Below are 24,249 nucleotides of genomic sequence, written 5' to 3' on the forward strand. Positions count from 1 at the left end.
GTACACACCCCTGTTCCATGTGTAGTTTGGCCAGAAACCCAGGATTTGGAGATCATTACTAGTTTTTATTGATTATTTTTCTTTACATTTATTTGTTCCTCCTGTGCACATGCCACTGAGCATGTATGGATGTCTAAGGACTACTTGTAGGAGTTAGTTCTCTCTACCATTTGAGGCTCTGGGACTGAACTCAAGTTGGCAGGCTTGACTACAAGAACTTTTCCCCACAATCTCACTGGTTCAACTCCACACAGCTACCCTCTTCCCATGGTCCTCATAATCCTTAGTTTCTGCTTGCTCTCCCTAAAATTTGATTTGGCTACTTTAATTCATATGAAATCAATTATCATTTAATACATATTTTATGGTGCTAGGGATTGAACCTAGAACCTTCTATATACTCTACCGCCAAGCTATATCCCTGACCATGAATTTAATGAAATTTAGCTAGTATAGCCCAAAAGTCACATATGAAAGTTTTAATTTTGTTTCCATTTCCTTTTTGCTTCTGGAGATTGTACTCAGGACTTCATGTATGCTAGAAAGTGCTGTGCCATTCGGCTATAGTCCTGGGCCCCCACCCCAAAACCTTTCTACTGTGTTTCAGCTCTGGCTGTAATCAAACTAGATGACCCTTCCCTGATGCACTTTTTTCCCCAAGAGCTATAGCTCTTGATTCAAATGTCTATCATCCAGCTACTTAATTAGAAACAACCGAACTTATTCTGACTGATTTAAGGAGGAAAGGAATTTCTTTAAAAGAAAGACAGTCATCGCCTCAGTGGCTAGCATCTCGAAACAGCGCCCACAGCCATACAGCACGAGCACTGGTAAGGTTGGGGTACCACCACCTCAGCATCCCGCCACACACCAGCATGAGCACAGTAGGGACTGGGCACCACTGACTTGTCCAGCTCAGCCATCCCCTTAACCAGCACAGGATCAGCCTTCTCCAAGAACACAGTAGATAATCCCTCTGGGCAGGAAGGTGATTCAAGGCCAGGCAGAAAAAAAGCTACAACAAAGCAAACACAAGCAAAAATCCCGTTGCTGTGGGGGTAGTGGTGGCACCTAACAGAGCCCTGATCAAAGACGAAAACGCATGGGACACAGTTTTATACGTGTTATGATCACAATTGTTATTTGCTTGACATTTCAACAGGCCAAGAAATGCGGCTTCTGTCTACCCCATACGCTTTAGTGCTCGCTCTGTTCTTCATCTCTTCCTGGTTGTCTAATGTGGGCAGCAAGGCACAGAAGATCCCAGGCTTTGGGAACAAGTTGACTTTGGATTCTAGTCTTGGCTAAGGGCCTTAGCAATAGTGCTTGTGGGTAGGTATGCTAGTTACCTTTTCTAAATCTGTTTATGGGACACAATAAACTCTGTCCCCTGAAGTGTTATAACAATAAACGTAATTCTCAAAGAGAGGTGAGGAAACAAGGGATAACTGTGTGACAGAGCATGTTTACTTACGCTGATAACTGAGCAATTATCCACCGTGTGGCACCTGGAACAAATATATGGGCAGCCATGGAGCAATATAATTCAGAATGACTTAGCAACCCATACCGGTAATGAGATGACAAAAATCCAAGACATCCATCATCCTTTCCACCTGACAGCTTGCTGTCGTTCTCCATCCTCCTGTTATCCTGGCTGTTCTCAGCCACTGACCTCGCCAGGGCAGCTTTGACTCCTAGCAAGGGACCCCTGAGACCAGGAGGCCTGTTGACTGTTGAGGATCCGGCATGGGGAGAGGAGGTGAGGAATGTCACTGGACTGTCCCTTGAGCTTTCTATCACTCCCTCCTGAATCTCCACACAGGATGTATTCATGTATGTGTATGTAGTGTGCTAGCTGGTTTTGACTGTCAACTTGACGCATCCTAGGAATAGGGAACTTCAACTGAGGAACTGCCCAGCCTGGATTGGCCTGTTGCCATGATTTTGAGAGATTGTCGATTAATAAACGACGTGGAAGGGCCAAGACCACCATGGGCTGCACCAACCCTGGATAACACGGGTCTGTGATGAAGTCAGAGAACGAGGCAGCAAGCAGTGCTCCCACATGGCTCCTGTCTTGAGTTCCTAGCCTGAGTCCTCCCAGTAATGAGTTGTGAGCTGGAGGTGTAAGTCAAATGAACTCTTTTCTCCCAAGTGGCTTTTGGTCACGGCATTAGTCATAGTGATAGAAGGAAACTAGAACACCTGGAGTCTGCCCCAGTTGCATAGGGTCCTGTGGTCTTGGGAGACACTAGGGTATATAAATCATAGAGTACTAACCGAAATGTTATATACAGTCTGTATAGCTATGAGGAAGTCACTATCTGTGCTGAAGTGTGGCTGGCTCAAGATCACCTTTTCATATAGGTTCTGGGGATGAAATTCAGGTCCCCTCATTCATACAAGCGAGCACTCTACTGACTAAAGAATCTCCTCTAAGAAACCTCTCACCCCATACTCTGTATAAACCCAATAAACTCATGAATTCCCCACGTTGGACTTTGGTAGGATTGTACTTTGTTTTGTCACTGGTGTCCTGTAAGGAGGGGGTGGAGGTGTGATTAAATTCATGCAACACATCCACTGTTCATGAGTGATGGAAAAGGTAGAAATTTCACTCCTCTCACCAGAGCGCATGGACTTGACCCTCAGCCGGAAGTCTTTCCCCACAGAAGCCCCAAATCTTACTAACTTCGTAGTAAATGCTGTCCCAGGACACACAGATGTGAAGTAGAGATGGACTAGTCCCTTTCTAGTCTCCACCTCCCACTCTGTAAGGAACAGTCCTCTTGCAATTCACACAGTGTATTACAGTCCCTGTGTTCATGTTCCCTTGGAGATCAGAGGTCAACCTTAGGTGTCCTTTCACAGATGACCTAGTTTCTTGAGGCAGGATCACTCACTCTTACCTGGAACTCTCCAATTTGGCTAAGCGGGATGGCCAGCAAGCTCTAGGGATCCCCAGGTTTCTTTCTCCCCAACGCTAGGATTACACGCATGCTCTACAAAGCCTGGCCCTTTTCATATAGGTTCTGGAGGCAGAATTCAGGTCTGCATGTTCAGGCAAATAAGCACTCTACTGACTGAAGCTTCTCTCCATCTCCAGTAAATTATCGCCTTTACTCCATAGGAAGAACAATTAAAGTAATATTGTCTCCCAAGAATGTGCAATATATTTAGGTATGTAAGAAGAATACATAAGACAGAGAATACGCACATGCATACACATAAATTTAATATTTTATTTATATCATACTTTATTCCTTTATATGCATATTGCTTTGGGTTAAAGAATCTGAGGTAACTATATAGAACATCCTATATAAAGTTTAATAATTAATGTCTTTCAGGCAACTGGGTTGGTACAGTTGGGAACCATTCATGGGAACTTGGCTTTCAAGAGAATCTATTATGATTCGAGTCTGTACCCAGCACAGAAAGTCCTGGCCACCAGATGTCACCATTTTTCTTGAGACATTTTCTACTTAGGGAATGCGAAGAATAGCACCTCAGAACGTTCCTGGGGTTTCCAGGAGAGCTCCTTTCTTAGGGTATTGCTCTGCCCACCCAGATTTCCTCGCCATCCTTGGACACCACTTGGACTGTTTTTGACAGCTCTCTGGAAGCTCACCTGAGCCAGCCTTTTCCTCCAGGTGGATGTAAAAAGGAAGGCTGATGTTATTTGTGTATATCCCCGGGAGCTCCGTGTAAGAGGCAACACCACAGGTGTGTTCTATGAAGACCCTGGAGTCAAGAGCACACACACTGCTTGTGTGTCCCAGCAGGCTACTTTACAAAACTCAGAAGAGGAACTCAATTATTTCTAGTTAAAGAATTTCAAAATTCCATAGCCCCCAGGTTTCAAATGATTCTGCTGGGTGTGGGGTGGGAGGGCAAGTTAGGGTGAAGTCAGCTCAAGAATGAAGACCCCAGGGGGTTTGCAAAGCAGGATTGAAGGAATTCTGCAGAAGAAACCCTTATAGTGTAATTGGATATTGTGACTGCTCACAGGGGCAGGGCTTCCTGTCATTTACACCCTAGATAATCCACCAGTCCGCCCTCCTTCCATTCCAGATAACACTTAACCAGGATCTATAATGCTCCATGATGTAAAAGCATGGCCAGCTCCCTGGAGGGCAGACTGATTTAATATTTCATGCTAGTCAGTGTTTCATTGTGGTGCCCTCAGGGCAGGGGATGTGTTTTATTTCTTTTTGAATTTACAGCAGCACGGAGTTAAGCTGTCCAGGCTGCTCATAAAATGCAGACAGAGCAGAGAAAAGAGCACATTAGAAGATTGTGTGCCTACTGTGGACCAGTCATTGCCAAATCCTTTACAAATATTTCATTCCACCTTCACAATAACCTCATATGTGAAAACACAATAACCTCATGAAGCAGCCGTTATTACTCTCATCAATAGAACTGCCGAGAGGAGCTGGAGAAATGGCTTGCCCAGGGTCACAAAACTAAGGGCCCCGTAGGTCTGGTGCTTGTAATCCCTGCATTCTGGAGATGAAGGCAAGAGGATCCGGAATTCGAGGTTATCCTGGGCTTTAAGCAAGTTCGTGGCCGGTTTGGGCTAGGTGAGAACACCCCCCCCCCCCATTCAAACAAAATCACAAAAAGTCACCAAATAGATTTTTTTTTTAAAAGAGAGAGAGAGAGAGAGAGAGAGAGAGAGAGAGGGGGGGGGGGGAGGGAGAGAGAGAAGGGACAGAAATTCCAACTGCTTCTGCCAATCTATTCTACAAAGTAGAAAAGGGAGCTCAGGACGTTTGTTAAAGTTGCCAGGACCCCTAAATAGTTTAGCCCGCCATCTCCTCCCCACTGACTTCACTCCTGGACGGTCTCTGTCCTCAAGAGGCCCAGAGAGCATCTTTCTGGAGGATGCACCGTCTGTATCAGTAATCGTACCTTATCCCCGACCTTTTTTAGCGTAGTATTTATGGTTCCAACTCCCGTAGTCTAGCACGCTGCCTGTTTCTCCTTGGGATGCAGAACAGAGCGGCTTCAAATCCTCTCGTACAGGGTCTAGAGTTTGCAGACGGTCCCCGAGAAGCTGGGGCTTTCAGAATTGGCTGAGCGCTCTGCCAGGGTGGGCGGGGAATTTGCAGAACGTCCCTGCCCCGGAATCCCTTTGCCTAGGAGAAAAGCGCGAGCACAGAAGCCGAGAGAAGTTGGGGAGGTCGATCAGAGAAGGGTTGGTAGGACCTCGAACAGATTTCCTTTCCACTAGTTTCTGGTCGCTTGGACCCAGGAGGAACGTCCCTGCTTGCGTCTAGGGGCGGACGGTGGACGCGCTGCGCACGGCCCCGCCAGGGCTGGTAGTTTGCAGACCGTCCCTGCCGAGGCCCGCTCGCCCGGCAGCCCTGCGGCTCCCGCGGTGGCGGCGTCGGCGTCGGCGGCTGCCCCAGACTCGAGCCTGCCCAGGTAGCCGCGCCTTGGGCTCTGGGGGCGCTGTGACCCGGCTCCTGACTGCGCTTGGGACCCCCTGCCTCCCAGAGCACGGCTGTTGGAGAGTGACCCCGACTGCTGTTGATGGTGCTTCTGCTGCTCCCCTACTAGCAGGTATGAGCTGCTGCAGGGTCGGGCGATCGATTCCGAGCTCACCTTCTCCCACGAGGAGATGCTCGCACTGGGGATCACGGGGACGCGTGGGGGACGCTAGAGGAGCTGAAGCAGCCCTTATTCGGCCCAGCGCTAACACCGGGGCGGCGTGGGTGTTCTGGCCGTGTCTGATCTAGGACGGGGGTGGAAACCTCAGAGTACAACAGAGGGGCGCGCTTGGAGGGTCCACCACCTGCTGGGGGTTTCCTCTCTCATGGGACCCTGAAGACCCTCCCCAGGCTCTGAGGCTTTTAGGCTTCTCAAGGAACTGTCCAGAGGGCACTCGGGTGGTGTGGGCTGGAGGCGAGAAGCTGAGATTGGCATTTTGGGCACTGGGACCGCGATGAAACCACATAGAATTAGGATGCCAGCGTGGGCCAGACTAGGGTCCTGGGAATCCGGGAGCTCAGAGTGGGATATGCCTTGAGCCAGTTGGGAAGAAGAATGAAGGAGTGGGGCCCCAGGCCCCTGGGGAAAAGGGATAAGAATATCCGAAGCTCCAGGCTGGGAGATGAAGGGTACCCCCTTCGGAACCCAGATTTATCGCCTTGGGGACCGTCAGTCTGACCGCGATCCAGTCAGCGTGCACCCACGGCCGGGGGATGGCAGAGGCTGCGGGATGCAAGGGCCGACACCCGCGTACACACTCCCCTAGAGCATGCTCAGTGCGGTCCTGGGAACTTCCTGCCGAGTCGCCAGGCCAGCCGCCTCTGTCCCCTTTGGGGCCGCAGCTCGCTAAATTGGAGGCTTGGGGGTACGCGAGTGGGGAATCTCTGTGCCCTCTTGTCCACCCTTTCTCGTCCCGAGGCCTCTGCCTAGCCTATGACGGGCATCAAGGGTTCTGCTTTCCAGAGCCACTCTGGCCTCTGGAGACGGGGGGCGTGGATGTCATACCCTTGCTCCTCGCGCGAGTGGAGGACCAGAGGCCTGGCGACTCGTTGGTCTGCCAGGTGGACCCGCTCTTAGGACACACACGGTGCTCAGTCGCGCGCATTGACTCTGCGCCGCGAGCAGGTTGGGTTTGGAAGGGGGTGTGTGAGCCTGGCAACATTCGCGCGCTCACAGTCGATGTCACACACAAAGCCACCGCAAGGAAGAGGGAAGGGGTGGCGCTTGCATTTTTTTTTTTCCAGTGGCTTTTGGAGCACCCTTGAGCTGCTTACATGCGCGCGCGCGCGCGCGCGTGTGTGTGTGTCCCAGAGGATGTTTCCTGATTTGCTGAGGTTGCCTTGGTCTAGGTCTAACAGCTCAGTAACTCCTGGCGCTAATTGCCAGGCCTCGATTTGGTGTTTGTATATGTTCCTGGGTTCCTCTGGGGCCGTGGAGTTGGAAAGCAGCAAGCTGAGGTTTGTGTTGGTTTTTCGGTGGAATAGTAAAGTCACCCTAGATCTAAGGTTACATCGAATCAGAATCTATTAAGATCTGAGTGGAAACACGTTTACTAGCTGACCTATCCCAAGTGTGTTGTTAAGACTGGAGGGATCTCTCACCCTGGACTTGTGGGAGACCCTTTGTCGCTAGAACAAGAGCTCACTTGTCTCAGCCAAAAAAGTCAGACCACCTCATATCTATCTTTATGAATTTTCCCACCCTCCCTTAGTTCCTCTAAATCATTTTGTGGCTATTGCTCAGAGCTGAGATGGGCAGGCTTAAGTGTGATTCTGTTAGCATGAGAACAAAGCTCCCCCTTTTAGAGAAATTTTAGTTTTTCTTCTGTTATCAACTTTAATGTCTGTGTGATCCACTTACTTGATGTAGAGCCCTGGAAATGGAGAGGAGGGAAAAGTGGAGAGAGATTGACCTAGGTACCCTTTTTAGGGACAGAAAAAAAGAGGAAGTCTCTGTCTTCAGCAACTGACTGTGGCCCAGTTAAATGTCTGGGCAAACGGAAAAGATTTGAGTAATTTCTTTCCTGTGCTTCCTTCCAGCCTACCTTCCTAGTTTGGGACATTGGGGACTGGGGTCAGTAGGATAAGGAGTCGACAGGGGCTTGGAACCCCTATTCCTATCCAAATGGCCTGTGTGTGTGTGTGTGTGTGTGTGTCCTTGCTTGTGGAGGCCAGAGGACAACAGCACCAAAATTATAAGCCTGTGTCACTGCCTTGCTTTTTATTTTTAATTTAAAATTTTGTGTGTGTGTGTGTGTGTGTGTGAGAGAGAGAGAGAGAGAGAGAGAGAGAGAGAGAGAGAGAGAGAGACCTCAAGTATCAGTTCTTGCCTTCATCCTTGTCTGAGCAGGCTCTGTTTTTTTTTTTTTTTTTTTTTTTTTTTTTTTTTTTATGCTGCTTATGCCAGCAGAGACCTAGCTGAGCTCCAGGTTTCCTGTCTCTGTCTCTCATCTTCCCACAGGAGTGCTAGGGCTGTAGGTTTATGTGGGTGGTGGGGATTGAACTCAAGTCCTCATGCTTGTGCAGCTGGTACTTTAACCACTGAACCATCTACCTATACCTGCCTGGCCTTTTAAAAAAATGTATGCTCTGGTGGTCAGACTCAGGTCCTCATGCTTGCAAGTGAGTGCTTTCCTCAAGTAGCCATCTCCCCAGTTCTCCTACTGGTTGGATTTAAGGTAACCTGAGATGGCACTGGTCCCTTCTTTGAGTGTAGCTGTCCCTGTGAACTCCAGCAACTGTCGCAGCAAAGCTCTCTGAGCCTTTGAATCGCCTCCTGCGCCTCGTGCACATTCCCCAGTGCTTTGTGTGTAGAAGTGTGAACGCTGTGCTCATTACCTATTCACACATCTGTGTACATTTTTATAAAGACCATGTGCATATGGATGAGCATCCACAGCATTCCCAGGGAGAAGCTGGGAGCTGGGAGGGACCCCAAGAGTTAAGAGCAATGCAGATTCCCTTCCCATGCAACTTACGTGCAGTTTCAAAAGGACCCCCCAGCCTTGTGCTTAGCTGGCCTCCCAAGCATGGAAATGCCAGTAGTCACAGCTCAGGGGCTTATCCAAGAAGAGTGATGGCTCACTAGTCTTTCCGGATGTCATTCTGCCATTGTGTGTGTGTGTGTATGTGTGTGTGTGTGTGTGTGTATGTGTGTGTGTGAGAGGGGGGTGTGTTATGTCTGTAGATAACCTCAGGTGTTATTTTTCAGTCATCATCCACTTTTTTGGTTTTGTGTATATCTTACTAGCCTGGAACTCACTAAGTAGGTTAGTCTACTCTTTCTCCCTAGTACTGGGAATAGAGGTGCACACTACAGTGTCATAGGCTCTTTTTAACCTGAGTTCTGGAGACCAGATGCAGACCTTCATGCTTGCATGGGAAATACTTTATGACTGAGGCCCTGTGTCACCTTGGAGTCACATTTTGGGAGGGGGATAGGGATAGGTGGTGATCCAGAAATGTCAGTAAAGTCATCAAGGGCAGCCATTGGGAAGATCTGTATTGGGGCTTTGGTACCCTGTGTCACCATTCAGCATCCTCACAGGTAACCCCACTCCTGAGAGACTTAAAGAGTGCTGCGTGTGGCTTTATGTTTTTCAGGGTGTCCTGGCCTAGGGGCGGTGGTGAATGGCAGGTCACCAGAGTGACAGCCTGTGTCCATACTTTTATAATGGGTCTGAGGAAAACCTATGCAGCTCGCATTGTCTTCGGAGTTGCCGAATGACAGCAGATGTGTAGGGAGGGGGATTGCTGGTGCTGGCGGAGTAAAGTAGCGGGTAGTGTTGATGGGGGAAGTGTAGACATTCCAGGCACTGGACGAGGGAAGACATCAAGTGTCTAGGGAGAGTGCCTTCTGGGTGACAGTTGAGATGTCTGAGTGGGAAGCAAATGTTTGGAACCCGTCAGTGCAGGTTTTACTAGATTGCCTTTAAAGTTAATGCCTGCTTTGAAGTAGAACCACTCTCAATAGCCTGAAGAGATGGCTTTATTTTAAATCCCTATTTTCAAGTGAATAACGATATCCCCATCTTTTGAGATTTTTGCATAGTTTTGATTCCCCGCCCCCCACAGGGTACCATGTAGCCCAGGCTGCCCTGAAGCTCACTTTGTGGCTTGACTTGAGCTGATCTTCCTGCCTCCACATCCCAAGTGTTGGAATTACAGGCACTACACAAGGTTTATAAATGCCCAATTTAGTTCATGTCCCTATACTGTTTAACGTGTTGTTAACATGCTGTGTCCATATAGACACCCCCCCCCGTGTGTGTGTGTGTGTGTGTGTGTGTGTGTATGCGTGCGTGTGTATACATCCCTATAGAATTCCTGAAGAGGCCAAGGTTGATGTCAGTTAGGTATCTTCCTTAATTGTTCCCCACCTTATCTTTTGAGAATCTGGAGCTCATTGATGGAGCTAGGCTGGTTTACCTATGATTCGAGGGATCTGGTTTACCTGTAAGCTGTACACCTGTTGGTGTGTACCAGTGCGCCTGGTCTCTTATGTGGGTACCGGGGATCGGAACTACGCTTGTGCAGTGGGCACCCTATCTACTGAGTCCTCTCCCTAGTCCTGGTTTTTATCCAGTATCTACCATGAGCAGTGGCCAGAGCTGATGCTGGCCATGAAGATGCTCTTCCTCTGAATGACCTTCTCACAGTTAATGTGGCTGAGCTGTCCAAGCGTGCTGATGCAGACTTGGCGTCCTTGGAACGCTGCCAAGATGAGGTCCCAGGAGCCCTGGTACAGTGACCATGTGCTCAGCTAGGAGAGTGACGACTTCTGCTGCTGTGCATTTGGTCATCTGAGCTGTTTTCTTTGTCTTTTTTTGTCAGTTCCACAGTTAAATTTATCCTTCCCTGGCTTGGTCCTGGGAAGGCCATGTGTGCTGGGGGAAGGTTTAGAGGAATTGTTTTATTTCTTCAGACTCCCACAGCTCTTTTGTCTAGCCCACAAACTTCTAGAATGAAAACAGGCCTTCCTTTTGGTATTCCGTAGTCCCAAAAGTCTAGACAGGCAAGGCGATAAGCCATTGCTGGTGTTTGAGTGTGAGCTCAGAAGTCTATGTGACATGGCTTCTTCAGTTGCTCTGAACTTTTTTTGGGGGGGGGGGCTAGGGTGTCTTACTGATCAACAACACTGGTCGGGCAGGCGAGCCCCAGGGTTCCTACTGCCCCTGCCTCCCTAGAACTAGGATGTGTATTGCTTCTTATGTAGTTTTATGTAGTTGCCAAGGATTCAAATCTAGGACTTCATGCTTTTGTGGCAAACACTTTAGGAATCGAGCCACCTCCCTTGCCTCTTACCGTCTGGGTTTGATGGGTGTAGCTGCCTTGTGAACTGGCACTGTCTCTCTCTTTCACTGCCAGGCCTGTGTTGCTGCCTGCTGGATGTTGCTCCCTGCTGGAGCGGCTACGTAGAAGATTGGTAAAGAGTCTTTCTCTGTGCTATTGCCCCTGAGTTCAGGAATGACATATATTCCCACACTGTGGTTGCTGCTAAGAGTTGCTTTACCTGAGTTGTGAGTGGAAGCCCGTGCTTGTAATCCCAACAGTCAGCAGTCAGAGGCAGGATTATTGCAAGTTCAAGGCTGCCCTAGTGTACATATCTAGTTTGACACCAGCTAGGACTACACCTCAAGCCTCTGCCTCAAAACAGCAAAAGTGCTCTTTCGGCTCATGGCCCTTATTAGCTCAGAAAATGGCCCAACACAGACCATTCACTTACTTGAAACATTGTGAGGTTTTGTTTTTTAATTGAGTTGCCTAACTTTGTAGATAACAACAGTATGTTTTGACTTCAAAAGATTGGGCGTGCCTACTGGCAGAGCCTTTGTCTGAGGTGCTTGTGGCCCCGGGTCTAATTCTCAAAAGAAACCTGTTTGTTTCCCCTGTGGTGTGTGAGTGTGTGATGCGCCTGTGTGCACATGGGTAGAAGCCGGGACAGGACATCAGGTGTCTTCTTTTATTGCTTTACATCTCATTGCCTTGATACAGGGTCTCCTCTCTCATCCGTTTGGCCAACTAGCCTGGGTGATCAGTGACTTCTCATCCCTTGGGATTCCTGTCTCTGCCCCCCGCTGCTGAGTTACAGGTGTTCACAGTCATGTGTGTGGCTTTTGCAGAAGTACTGAAGGTTTCACTTTGGTCTTCAAGCTCCCTTAGCATTCTTCCTCAGCCCAGCTATTTCCCCGAGTTCCCTTGCCTGGAGCTAGGAGGAGCAGCATTTGACTGGGGTAGGGAGAGGAAGGAGGGTTTTTCTCTGTTCCCTCTGTCAGTAACAAGTATTAGGAGGTGTCAGAGGCCTGGTAAGACCTCTGCCAGCAATGCCGTACCACCTTCTATGTGAATTGCCTCCTTTTGTTGACGTTCTAGTCTCTCCACACCCTCCCCCTTTCACTGTGTTTGTGATTTGAGTCCCTGCTCCTTGCCAGCTTTGACGGCAACATTGTTCAGTGGGCAGCATTCACTTCCCATCATTTTGTTCATATAGACGTATTTCTCTTGGCTAAATACCGTCATCCTTCTTCTCTAGTTTTGCAACTCAAATGTTCAAGAACTTCTGCAAGGGCAGACATGTCTCCTAGATGTTCTAGTTTCCATTTCTGAGCAAGAGCAACTATGGTGAAAAGGATTTATTTGGCTTACATTTCCAGATCACGATCCATCGCTGAGGGGAGTCAGCGAAGAAACTGGAAGCCAGGACCAAGGGGGGGAGCCCTGCTTATGGACTGGCCCTCTTGGTCTAGTATTAAACCTGGCCTATCTGCCTAGGGAGGGCACTGGAACAGTGGGGTGGAACCCCTCACATTATTCAGGAATCACACATGGCTGCGGGCCAATCTGATGAGGGCGATCCCTAGTTGAGACTCCTTTGTCAGGTGACTCTAGGTTGGGTCAGGTTGATACTGAAGCTAACTAGGACACTTGCCTTTTTATTTGTTCTTTTTTTTTTTGAGACAGGGTCCCATGTAGCCCATTGTGGTCTTGAACTTGCTGTGTTGCCTGGCTTTGACCTTGAACATCTGATTCTCCTTGCTTCTCCGCCTAAAATGTTGGGATTGCAGGCTTAAGTCCCCATGCCTGACTGATACAGTCTGGGGATCAAACCTTCCTGCTTGCCAAGCAAGCACTCTCCCCTCTAGCCCTGGCTAGCCACACCTCTAGCCCTGGCTAGCCACACCTCTAGCCCTGGCTTAGTTTCTCCAGAATTCATTATGTAAACCAGGCTGGCCTGGAACTTGTGGCAATCCCCCTGCGTCTTCTTGCCAAAGGATGAAATTACAGGTGTTTGCCACCATACTTGATTTTACTAGATTTTTTTGGTTCAGATAATCTGAAAGGAATGGGGAGCTCTTATTCTCACAGTAGAAACTCTGTTTCTGGGCACAGGGCGGCACACTGGAGCCCCTGGTGAGTGCATGGAACTCCTGAAGGCGAGGCCTCAGCCACTGGCTGGCTGTCCTCACGTGGGCCAGCTGTGTCCTGCGGCCCCTTCTGATCATCCAGCTTCTCTTGTGTTTATTTGATGGCTCTGGTGTGTGCACTTGGCTGGGATCTGTATGCCCACGCTAGCTTCTTTCATCAGTGTGGAAGGACATGCGTCAGTGTGTGGCTTATTTTCAGGGTTATTTTGTTCTGATGCATTTTTAAGAGTTTGGAGTTCCATATCAATCTGAACTTTGTGTGTGTGCGTGTATACATACTTATATGCATGCATGTTTGTGTGTGTGGTACATGTTCGTGTGCTGGAGGTCAGAGGTCAGCCTTGCATGTTGAGCCATCACCTTGTGGTTATTTGTCAGTTTTAAGATAAGAGTATCACTAATACAAAATATGAGTCCACTGAATCCTCCTGTCTCCACTTCCCCAGTGCTGGGATCACAAGCACATGGCACCACATTCAGATCTTTTTACCTGGATGCTGGGGATCATACCTGAATTCTTAATGGTTGCAAAGGAACCTCTTTACCCACTGAGCTGTCTCCCCAGCACTCAACTGGGAAATCCATAGACCTTTTATTGAGAATGAAATTCCTAGGCTCATGAAAAGCAGCAGATTGGCACTACGAATCTCTTTCTCTCTCTCTCTCTCTGTGTATGTGTCTACACACCATAAGAGGTCATCAGCTTATTGACATATTATCTAAAAAAATTGAAAATTGTAGGGATGAAGAGCTGAAGTCAGTTATGGACTGGCTGTCGGTTAAATGAATGAGTTGCTATTTCAAACTGCCTTTTTTCAACTTCCCCTTTAAATAGTTTCCACCTTTTTATGTGTGTGTGCGTGCTCCAGTGTGTATGTGTTTGCACACATGCATGCCTGTGTGCATATGCGAATATACTTGGGGTGTGTGCGCTTTTGTGGCTCATGCTTATAGAAGCTTAAAGCAAAGTCAGCCATTCCCCTCTCTCCCTTCACCCTGCGTTTGAGATGGACTCTTGAATGTGGAGCTCAGCCGGTTGCCCAGCTAGCCCCGGGGCTCTTCTCCCTCCGCCCCAGCACTGGGAGTACAGGTGTGTGCTACGATACCTTAAAGGTTTTCTTTCTTTTTTCTGAAGTGGGTTCTGGGGAACTGAAGTCAGGTCCATGCCTGGTTAGCATGTTCCAAGTCTGGAAAGTCTTTCCGGTGCAGTAGCTTCGAGAGAGATCTTTCTGTTTCTTTACTGTCAGCCTTTAAGTGGAACTGCTACAAGGTCACTGTCCCCTCTCCTGTTGCTCCTGGAAAAACAGCAAACCTCATCATTTGAAGGCATAGTTTGAACTCTCCTTTCATCCCAACACAGAGGTCTCACTGTGGGTTAAGGTTCCTATTTCTTTTGGAGGCTTAGGACAAAATCTGCATCCTTACCACTTGCAGTTCCCAGTGGCTGCCTGCATCCCGAGGCAGTGCCTTGACCTCCCGTGCCCTTCCAGAACTGGGCTCTTCCATCTGCTGCTTTGCTTGTTTGCTGAACAGAGCAAGGAATGATCCTCTGCTTTCCAGACCCCTGGGTTCAGCCCACAGTATAATCCATGACCATCCTCATGGTGATCCTAATGTTTTCACGTCCACCTCGCCCTGTGGTGGGTCCAGGGCTGAGAAACTGAACATCCTCAGGGAAAGTTCTTCTTTCTGCTTACCAGGGTCCTCAAAACGCCTTGGAAAAGAATGATTCCTCATTGTGCCATCACAGGAAACTTACCTGCTTCCTTGTTCATGTATGTATTTATTATAAATACAAATATACATACATCTATGGAAATACAGTAAATATGACTAGGTATTTATTGTACTTATACATACATATATGTATCTATACACACACACACACACACATATATATATAATTAATTGTATGTGTGATGAGTGTGAGTGTGCTTGTGTGCCACAACCTACATCTGGAGGCCAGAGGACAACTTTTGAGAGTCTCTTCTCTCCTTCCATTTTGCTGAGCCAGGCCTCTCCCGTTGGTTCTGCCCCATTGCGGATTCCAGGCTAGATAGCCTTTGAATGTCCCAGTGATTGTTCTCTCGGGGCCTCCCATCCTTGTCTGGGAGTGCTGGGATTCTAGACACACGTTACTGTGTCTGGGTTTTTAATATGTAGGTCTAGGGGCTAAAACTCTGGTCATCAGCACCTCTGCCTGCCATGTCACTCACTCAGGAAGGCGGTCCTTCCCTGCCTTCTGAAACAGATGCATGCCATTCTTTCCCAACACACATTGCTGTCTAAATAAGATTTGAGTTCTGCTAAGGCCAGAGACGAGCCAAGAAAAAACTTGCACATGCTCCTCGTTATGTAATGGCTGAGAGCTGTCATTACAGTGCAGAAACAGAGGTTCTGAAGAAGTGTGCGTGAGGTCACTAGTCACAAGTGCCAGAGCCGGGGCATACAAGCCTGCTCTTTTTTTTGTTTTGTTTTGTTGTTGTTGTTTTGAGACAAGTTTTCTTTGTCTACCAGTCCTGAATGCCCTGGCACTCCCTTTGCAGTCCAGGCTGGCCTCAAACTCACCGAGATCCACCTGCCTCTACCTCTGCCTCCTGCGCCACCACCGCCCGTCTAAGCCTGCATTCTTAATCACGTTGTGTTTCTTCCTTACAAGTGGTCGTGCAAAAAGAAAATGAGAACGTGCCATGGGAAAACCTGCGATCAAGTAGAATCGCTCCTCTTCTGCCAAAGAGATGGCAGATATAAAGATTGCCTGGAGTAATTGGATGGTACTAATGATGGCTCCACGCTAATGGCCTCCTTGGATCTTCCATTCTTTGCAGGGTAGCTGCTGCGTGGCTTGCTGTGGTCAGCAGGATGCTGTTGAACCCCATGTGTAAGCAACTTTTGAACAGCACCTGTGTGTTTCTGGTTGCTTTGTCTGTAACTCAGTTTGCTGTCTCAGAGCTGTAGTGCAACTGTGAGAAACATGCCCAGGCAGGCCAGTGGGGTGAACCCTGCTATGTCTCCTCACTCCTCCCAGATCAGCCAGCCTTCTAGGGACCCTTCCATTACTCATGATTACCCGAGTATTACCTTGGTCAGTTCAGTGTGGCCTGGGTTAGGAGAACCTCCCTGCTGATCTTCACAGACTTGTAAACACCATGTAGCTGTATTTAGTCACTGAGTTCCAGGGAAAGTGGCTTCTGAGCAATTGATGGTCAGATCATGTTAGATACTTAAATGACAGAGGGATTGACTTTCGTGTCCTGTGAAGCTCGGTGTGTGTCACTTACAACAAATTTATATTCTATTCTGATTGTACTTTAGAGCCAACAATGTCCCATTGTATATGTCCTTTCCCTCTTTTATTCTTATTATATTAATTTTTTTAAAGAATTTATTTTCAGTTTTAACTGTGTGTCCATGTGCCCGTGTGTGTGTGTGTGTGTGTGTGCGCCATGATGTCTAGAAGAGGGTGTCAGAGCCCCTGGAGTGAGAGTTATAGGTGGTTTTGGCTCCTCTGCTGAGCCATCTTATTTATTAGTGTGTATGTATGTGTGTGCCCATGTGTTGTGTGTATGTGTGTGCATGTGTTTTCAAGAGTGCTGCAGGGTATGTGTGGAAGTCAGAGAATTTTAGGGGAGTCAGTTCTCTCTTGTGTTAAGGCAAGGTCGCTTTTGTTTCTGTCGGTGCTGTCTACAGGATAACTGGCCCGAGAGTGTCTAGCTGATGTCCATCTCTCTGTAGGAGTGCTGGGATGACAGGAACGTGCTACCCCAGCTAGCCCTGGACTTAGACCATCAGGCTTGCATGGCAAGGGCTTTTACCTGCTGAGCCATCCTGCCAGTCCGTTCTTATTTGTTGAGACAGAATCTCACATAGCCTAGACTGACCTCAAACTGGGTTTGTCGCCAGGGATGACCTTGAATTGTGGATCCTTCTGTCTCCATCTCCCCTGTGCTGGGGTTATGGGTACATGCCATTATCCTCAGTTTTTGAGGTGCTGGAGATGGTCCAGTGATTTACACATGCTGGGTGGTTCCACAGCCTTCCGTAACCCCTTCATTAGTTTCTTACAGTCGTGGTTTATGTCCAAGAACTTCTTGTTTCATCGGCCCTTTCCTTCCATTTAACAAAAACAAGACAGTGACATGCTTTAAATGCTGAAGAGTTTCCCTTAGAAACACTTATGTACCATCCGCAAACTTAGTATTACCTACTGATATTGCAACTTTTCACTTAAATCCACAATAAGAAAACTGTAGCCTCAGAATCTTATTGGTGGCAGCACTTGCAGGCTTTATGAACGTTCTCGCCTTTGGCACCTATGATGAGCTTTGCCACTGTCTAACTGGTTCAGTTTTAGTGGCTTAGAAAGAAAACCTAGCCAAGGATCAGCCTACTATGAGCAGCTGGCCAGTTAGCTAATAAAGTGTTTTTTTTTAAAGAATTTCTTTATTTCTATTTATGTGTGTATGTGTGTATTTTATGTCTGATGTGTGCTATATACATGCAGGTGTCTCAGAGGCCAGAAAAAGGTGTTGGACCCCCTGGAACTGGAGTTACAGGCATCTGTATTTATGTTATCTGTATATATGGTATAGCCATCTGATGTGGGTACTGGGAACCCAATCCAGATCCTATGGAAGAGCAATATTCCCTCTTAACTGCTGAGTCTTCGCTCCAGCCCTGCTAATAAAGTTTTATTGGACAACGGCTGTATACATTTGTTGATGTGCTGCTCATTTTGTTAATAATGTTTGCTGGAAAATAGCCGGGCCTGTTGGTTCATGTATTACCCATTTTGTTAGAATTGTCTGGGAACACGGGTGTTCTCATATGTTCATGTGCTATCCGTCTTGTTACTGAGGTTTTGTTGTTCTTGTTAGTACAGGTTTGTGTGTGTGTGTGTGTGTGTGTGTGTGTTACTAGTGTTGCGTGCACCATGGCCTCTCCCATCTGTCTGACTGTTTTACCTGGCAGTGGAGGTCAGCTGCCTGAAGGAGCTGGACTGGTCTGCAAGACCTGAGTGTTTGCTTGCAGGCCCTTAAAGAGAAACATTTCTGCCTCTGGAAGGAATGATTACACAACCCGTAGTTCTTGGGACATGACGCCGCTCAGGTGAACTCACCTTCTCCTGCTACCTTCCAGTGAAGGCCAGTGTCCAAACCGGGCAGGTGTAAGAACCCATCCATCTTCAGCCTACCGAGCCCTGACAGTTAACTCTGTCTGCTTCCTCCGGTGGCTATTAGGCTTGCTAGGGAACTCTCAAACAGTTCCAGAAGTGTGTCATTTTATAACTACTGTACGCCTCCCTCTTTTCATTCACGTGAGGCTTTCTGGTGGAAACAAATTGGAATTAAAATGGACGCAAATTCTGTTCAAGTGCTGGTTATTTATTCATTAGGGGCCAACCAAGCTGTGTGTGTGTGTGTGTGTGTGTGTGTGTGTGTGCATGCGTGTGTATGTGCGTGTGTGTCTGTGTGTGCATGCGTGAGTTTGTGCACACATATATATGTGTGTGTATGTGTGTGCATGCGTGCGTTTGTGCGTGTGTGTATGTGTGTGTGTTTGTGATATAATGGAGTCTACTAGAAAAAGAGTTAGAGAAACTATGGCTGATTCTGGCTTCTCTTAAAAGCACCTCTCTATGTGAGGGTGGTATTGCTGCGGAGCACAATACTATTTAGAGACATTAATCAAGAACTTTTGTAGTTAAAATGGTTTGTTATTTTTTTTAAAGAGCAAAACAGAACAACAACCCCCATTCAGACCTAATTGGGCCCCTAACCGCCACATTCCTTTAGTGTTATATTTTCCAAGATGATTCTGTTATTTTTGTCCCATGGCTCGTTGGATGGCTGGGCAGGAACTGTGGCAGAAAGGGCTTCAGAAGGCTCTGGCCAAGATATCTCTTTAGACTTTGAAATGCTAGGTGAAGCATGGACACTGACCTGTTTATTTATTGGCGAGATTGGAGGCAGAATAAATGAACTTGGACTATAGCCCGAATGGCTGAGGGAGCAGGGGTGGTGGAGTCTTCGACATTAGAGGAAGTTTGCCTGAGCATTTTCATTTCTTAAATACTCTGTGTGCATGTGCGTGTGTGTGCGCGTGCACGTGTGTATGTGTGTGTGTGTGTGTGCGCGTGCACGTGTGTGTGTGTGCGCACATGCCATGGCATGTGTATAGAGGTCAGAGTGTCTCACGTTCCCACTCTTGAGTCAGGGCCGCTCCTCTTTCTGCCATGCTGCTTTCTCCAGGAGAGCTGGCCTGAAAGGTCCTGGGGGACACTCTTCTTGTCTCTACCTCCTGTCTCATCGTGGGGGTGCTCGGATTACAGGTGCGGAGCAGTACACCTGGCTCGTCACGTGGACTCCAGGGACTGCACTGTGGTCATTGAGTTGGCACTTTTACCTGTAGAGCTGTTTCCCTAGCCCGTCTCTTGATCTTTGTTAAGGTTATGTACTGATTTCCTGGCCAGCCTGGGCTACAGACACTCTTATCAATAAACAAAGCCTGAGTTCATGGCCAGCCTAGGCTACAGACACTCTTATCAATAAACAAACCTGAGTTCATGGCCAGCATGGGCTACATAAACCCTTATCAAAAAGGAAAAAAAAAAAAACTAAACCAAGCAAAAAAAAAAACTGAGATAAGAAAGCCAGATTCATGCTTATCCATTCTGTCAGAATTAACCCAGTCCCATGAGGCCTGACCTACTCCTGAGACAGACACAGCATTAATCCTGAAGATGGAGCCTCCATGACTCAGGTCTTTGGCTAGACCTTCTGTCTTAAAGATTCCATCACCTCCCCACCACTGTACTGGAAAGCAAGCTTCTGGCTTATGGAGCCTTTGGGAGGTCGCAAAGCAGAGCAGTCGGGTGTCAGGTGGTCACGTGATTTGAACATGAATTGCTGCTGATCTTTCTTCAAAGCCCTAGGAAGATCACGTTACACCTTCGTGTTCTCTAGCCTCACACTAGAATTTAGCAATTCTTTCACGTTTTGCTTTTTGAGACAGGATGTCTTGTAGCCCAGGCTTACCTCTCTTCCCTATGTAGCTGAGGGTGACCATAAACTTCTGATCGTCTCCCTCTACCACAGGAATGCCGTTATTATTCCGGCATCCCCTGAATAATGGCTCCCTCAAACAATTTGTCTCTTTCCTTGTTCCCTTCTGTCCTTCCCCCATCTTGGCCATCCTGTTCCCTCACATTCTCCTCCTTCTTCCCTTCTTGGTGGATGGGTTCAGGGAGGCAAGTCTTTGGCCAGCTGAGTCTGTTTTCTGGGCTTCGGGCAGCAGCAGCCTAAGTGCTGTTTGTAACTTTGTCAGCACCAGACAGCCAATATTTTGAGACAGTAAGCAGCTGTCTTAGCATATCAGGAGTCGTCTTTAGTCTATGCTGATCATCCTGTTGGGCTGCTGCTAGACCGTGTGACTTAATGTGTTAATCAACAAGTATGTGCACCTCTTTATCACAGTTAAGAGCAGGTTCTAACTGGGGAATTCAGCTCAGTTGGTAGAGTGCTTCCCTGGCACGTGTGAGGCTGGGGATTTATTCCAAATACAGAAGAAAGAGGAGGAGGAGGAAGAAAGAGGGGGAAAAAAATTAAAAAAAAAATTTTAGTAACTAAGTGTAATTGATTTCCTCTTGAATCCTATAGATTTCTTTCTTTTTTCACTGAAAGATCCTTCTGTGAGGCTGGGGTCTAATTTAGTTGTTAGAGTGCATGGTTAGTGTGCACCTAGCCCTGGGTCTGATCCCTAGCACTGTATAGACTGGGCGGTGCTGGCTGAGCAACTGGGGAAGAAAGGCTTTATTTGATCTTAAAAGCCATGATTTATCATTGAGAGAAGTCAGGGCAGGAATTCAGGCTAGAAATTGAAACAGAAGCCACGGAGGAGCATTGCTTGTTGGCTAGCAGAGGCTCATGCTTGGCTGGTTTGTGTGCACAGCCTAGGATCACCTGCCTAGGGAATGGTGCCACCCACAGTGAGCTGAGTCCTCCTCTATTGGTTAACAATCACGATGGTCCCGCCCCCAAACATGCCCACAGATCAATCCGATCTTGGCAATCCCTCATTTGAGCCTCCCTTCTCAAAGTCTAGGCAGCGTCATACTGACAGTTAAAGCCTCTAGAACAGTAGTACACACTTACAATCTCAGCATTTGTGAGGTGGTGGGGGTCAGGAATTCTGCATTGTTTCAGTTACACAGCTACATAGAGAGTTTAAGGACACTGAGACTGTGCCCCAAAAAAAATTAGAAAGAAAAGTCCTCTGCTAAGGGTCTGTGGGCTATGGACACTGCCTATCCCAGTGCTCCCTGTCCCTGGGACTTGGCCCTTTCAACTCTACTTGGAGCTCTTAGGCAAGGGTGTGGAGTGGGTGTGAGCTCAGCCGCAGTTGCTAGCTTGCTTTTGACCTGCTCAAGCAATTGAGCTGGTCCCGTGGATGACTGCTCGATCATATGAGGAGGAAGTTGGCTGGAACATTTCTCCAGCCAGCCTCTGATGACTTGCATAAGAAACATGGTGAATTTAAAATGGAAACATACAGGTTTCCTGATTGCTAAACAGAATTGTGACTTCTGCTTCCGTTATTATAGTGGAGAATGGCCAGAGTTTGTGTGGGAAAAATCTCTATACGCAGGTCAACCCCTGCTTTCCACTTCCTTTGCCAAAGTTACTGTAATCAGCAACACACACACATTCACACACACGCACACACACACATACACATGTATACATGCAGGAGCACACACACATGAACATATACACATGTATACATATAGGAGCACACACACATATATACACACATGTATACATACAGGAGCACACACACATGAACATATAGACATGTATACATACAGGAGCACACACATATATTCACATGTATGCATACAGGAGCAGACACACACATACCCCTTTATGAAATACTTCATTGAAGAGAATGAAAATGCACTATATATATATATATATATATATGTGTGTGTGTGTGTGTGTCAAAGAATTAAAAAATAAATAAATACTCTGTTACACCAGAGATATGGTTCACAAATAACTATAGAAAACAGAGCAATTTCCTTTTACCACACGGCTTAGGAGGGAAGGCGAACTGTTTCTTCCTGCTTGCCGGCTTGCTGCTGATGGAGTCCCGGCTCCAAGGTGCTGGTTTTTCACTGTAAGTGGATTTCTAGGAGTGTGGGTATCTAGAAGCTTCTCTTTGCCAAGACTTTGCCACAGCGGATCTTCTTGAGCTGCTCCAGAAACTTCTCTTCTCTTCATAGGAAGTGACTTTCTACAGACGAGTTTGCGCCCTGTTCTTTACTGCTCTTCAGATGTGAAGCTCATGTAACATGAGCCTCTTTTCCTCTTAGCATCTGAGTTGCTGTTCAGAGCTTGGTGAGGAGGGACCCATGTGCTCAACACGGATACTCCAAGCAGCCATATTTAGTGATTGTAGCAATAACAGTTTTTCTCCTTAAATTTTTTTCTTTACAATGTGTGTGTGTGTGTGTGTGTGTGTGTGTGTGTGTAAGATGTATAATAACTGGGTGAGCGCTGTGCTATGTATATGGAGGTCAGAGGACAATGTGTGGGGGTCGGTCCCTGGTAATAATACTCAGGTAATTAAGCTTCATAGCAAGTGCCTCTACCCTCCGTCCCATCTTGTCATCTCCCTGTTCACTGTTCCCTTTGGTCTCGGGTGGCTCAGGCTGGCCTTGAACTCACATGTAACCAAGGACAACATTTGCTCCTCCTGCTTCTGCCCCTGAGTGCTGTGGTTGCAGTCTGTGCCTGGTTATTCTGGAATTGAACTTAGGACTCTGTGTGTGCTAGGCAGGCACCCTACCCACTGAGCTACACCCCCTAGCTCCAGTTTTTCATTATTTCAAAAAATATTATGGACTAGTCACACATTTCCCCTTCATTTTCCTGTGGATTTAGTAACTAATGAAGTTCTCCTCGAGTATTAAGCCTCCTCCGTTGAAGAAGGAGTGGTCGCATTTTTCATTATTTTATTAACACTTATTTAAGACTTAAAGACAACGTGTGTGTTCACTGTTAAATAATAGTGTCTTTGTTGTTAAGGTGTAAGAGGATTCCTTTGCTGAACTGTTGATTGACAGATTCATGTATGTGCTTGCAAGTCCCATTGAGCCTGATTGTGTGTGTGTGTGTGCACGCATTCATTTGTGTATATGTGTGTGCAGGTATTGTACAGGTGTGTGTACCTCTGCTTTCATCTTACTTGTCATGATCTCGTGTGTAACTGCATTCCTGGACAACTGCCCCATGAGCTCACTGGACCTGTGAAGTCCAGAGTCCACCCTTGGCTGCTACTCTTCAGACCCCATCCAGTTTGTACTTTGGAGACAGATTGACTCAGTGAACCTGGAGCTCACCCAGTAGGCTAGCCTGACCATTGAGCCCTGGAGATCCTCTCGTCTCCACTTCCCCAGCACTGGGATTGCAAGCACACGCCGTCAACTCAGGCTTCTTTTCATGTGGGTTCTCGGGATCCAACTCAGGTTTTTGTGCTTGCGAGACTGACTGATCTCCTCAGTCTCCCCATAACTGTTCCAAGTGAGGTATCTAAGGTCCTTTATTGAGAAGCTGCACTTCTGTTAGTGAGCGCTTCAGACTCATCCGTTTTGGGCTTGAGAAAGTAAGATGCTCAGCAGATCCTCTGGCTAAAGAGTAGTGATTTTTTTTTTTAAGCTTGTATGTGTTCATGTGTGTGAATGCAGATGCATCCTGAAAGAGAGGACAACATGGGTACCGGTTCTCCCCTTTCACCTTGCTCGCCATGCTCTCCTGCGTGCCTCTCCGTACTCCAGGACAGCTGTCCCGTGAGCTCCCAGGGATTCTCCTGTCCTTTGCTTTCCATTTTGTCCCAGGAGCTGGGACTGCAGACTCACACCATCAGCACCAGGCTGGGGATCCACACTGAGGTCCTCGTGCTGCTAGGGCAAGGGTGTTGCCCACCAAACTGTCCTCCCAGCAGCACTGGTGGTGAAGTCATGTCACAGGCTGCTTTGAATGAGAATGTCCCCACAGTCTGGGGCTACACCTTAAAAAGTAGGCTAAAAAGGAAAACAAACAAAGAGATGGAAAACAAAAACCAGGTACATGGCACCCAGAGATGGAGTTGTGCCCCAGAGTCATGTTCTAAGTCAGCTGATTCACAGAAACAGGTTTCAGAACAGTGGTCAGATAAAAGTTCCCACTAGGTTGATGTCTGTACTTGAACATGCAGTACTGGGGACAGAAAGGAAAATGACTCCCCTGGGAACTCAGAGCAAGCCGGTGGACAGGGACAATTGT

General features: G+C 47.5%; 1 protein-coding gene across 2 annotated transcripts in view; it reads left to right on the top strand.

Annotated features, from left to right (window-relative positions):
* The first annotated feature begins 5,160 nt into the window (after positions 1–5,160).
* Mgat5 (alpha-1,6-mannosylglycoprotein 6-beta-N-acetylglucosaminyltransferase) overlaps positions 5,161–24,249 on the top strand; it is a 298,102-nt gene continuing 279,013 nt past the window's right edge. For both annotated transcript variants that reach the window (XM_041648193.1, XM_041648192.1), the window contains exon 1: positions 5,161–5,574. The gene's annotated coding sequence lies outside the window, so the exon portion shown is untranslated. The remainder of the gene's footprint in view (positions 5,575–24,249) is intronic.

This window comes from Microtus oregoni, unplaced genomic scaffold, assembly GCF_018167655.1.
Source record: "Microtus oregoni isolate MIOR12 unplaced genomic scaffold, Mior012 000003F_ref0000135, whole genome shotgun sequence".
Taxonomy (NCBI): Eukaryota; Metazoa; Chordata; class Mammalia; order Rodentia; family Cricetidae; genus Microtus; species Microtus oregoni.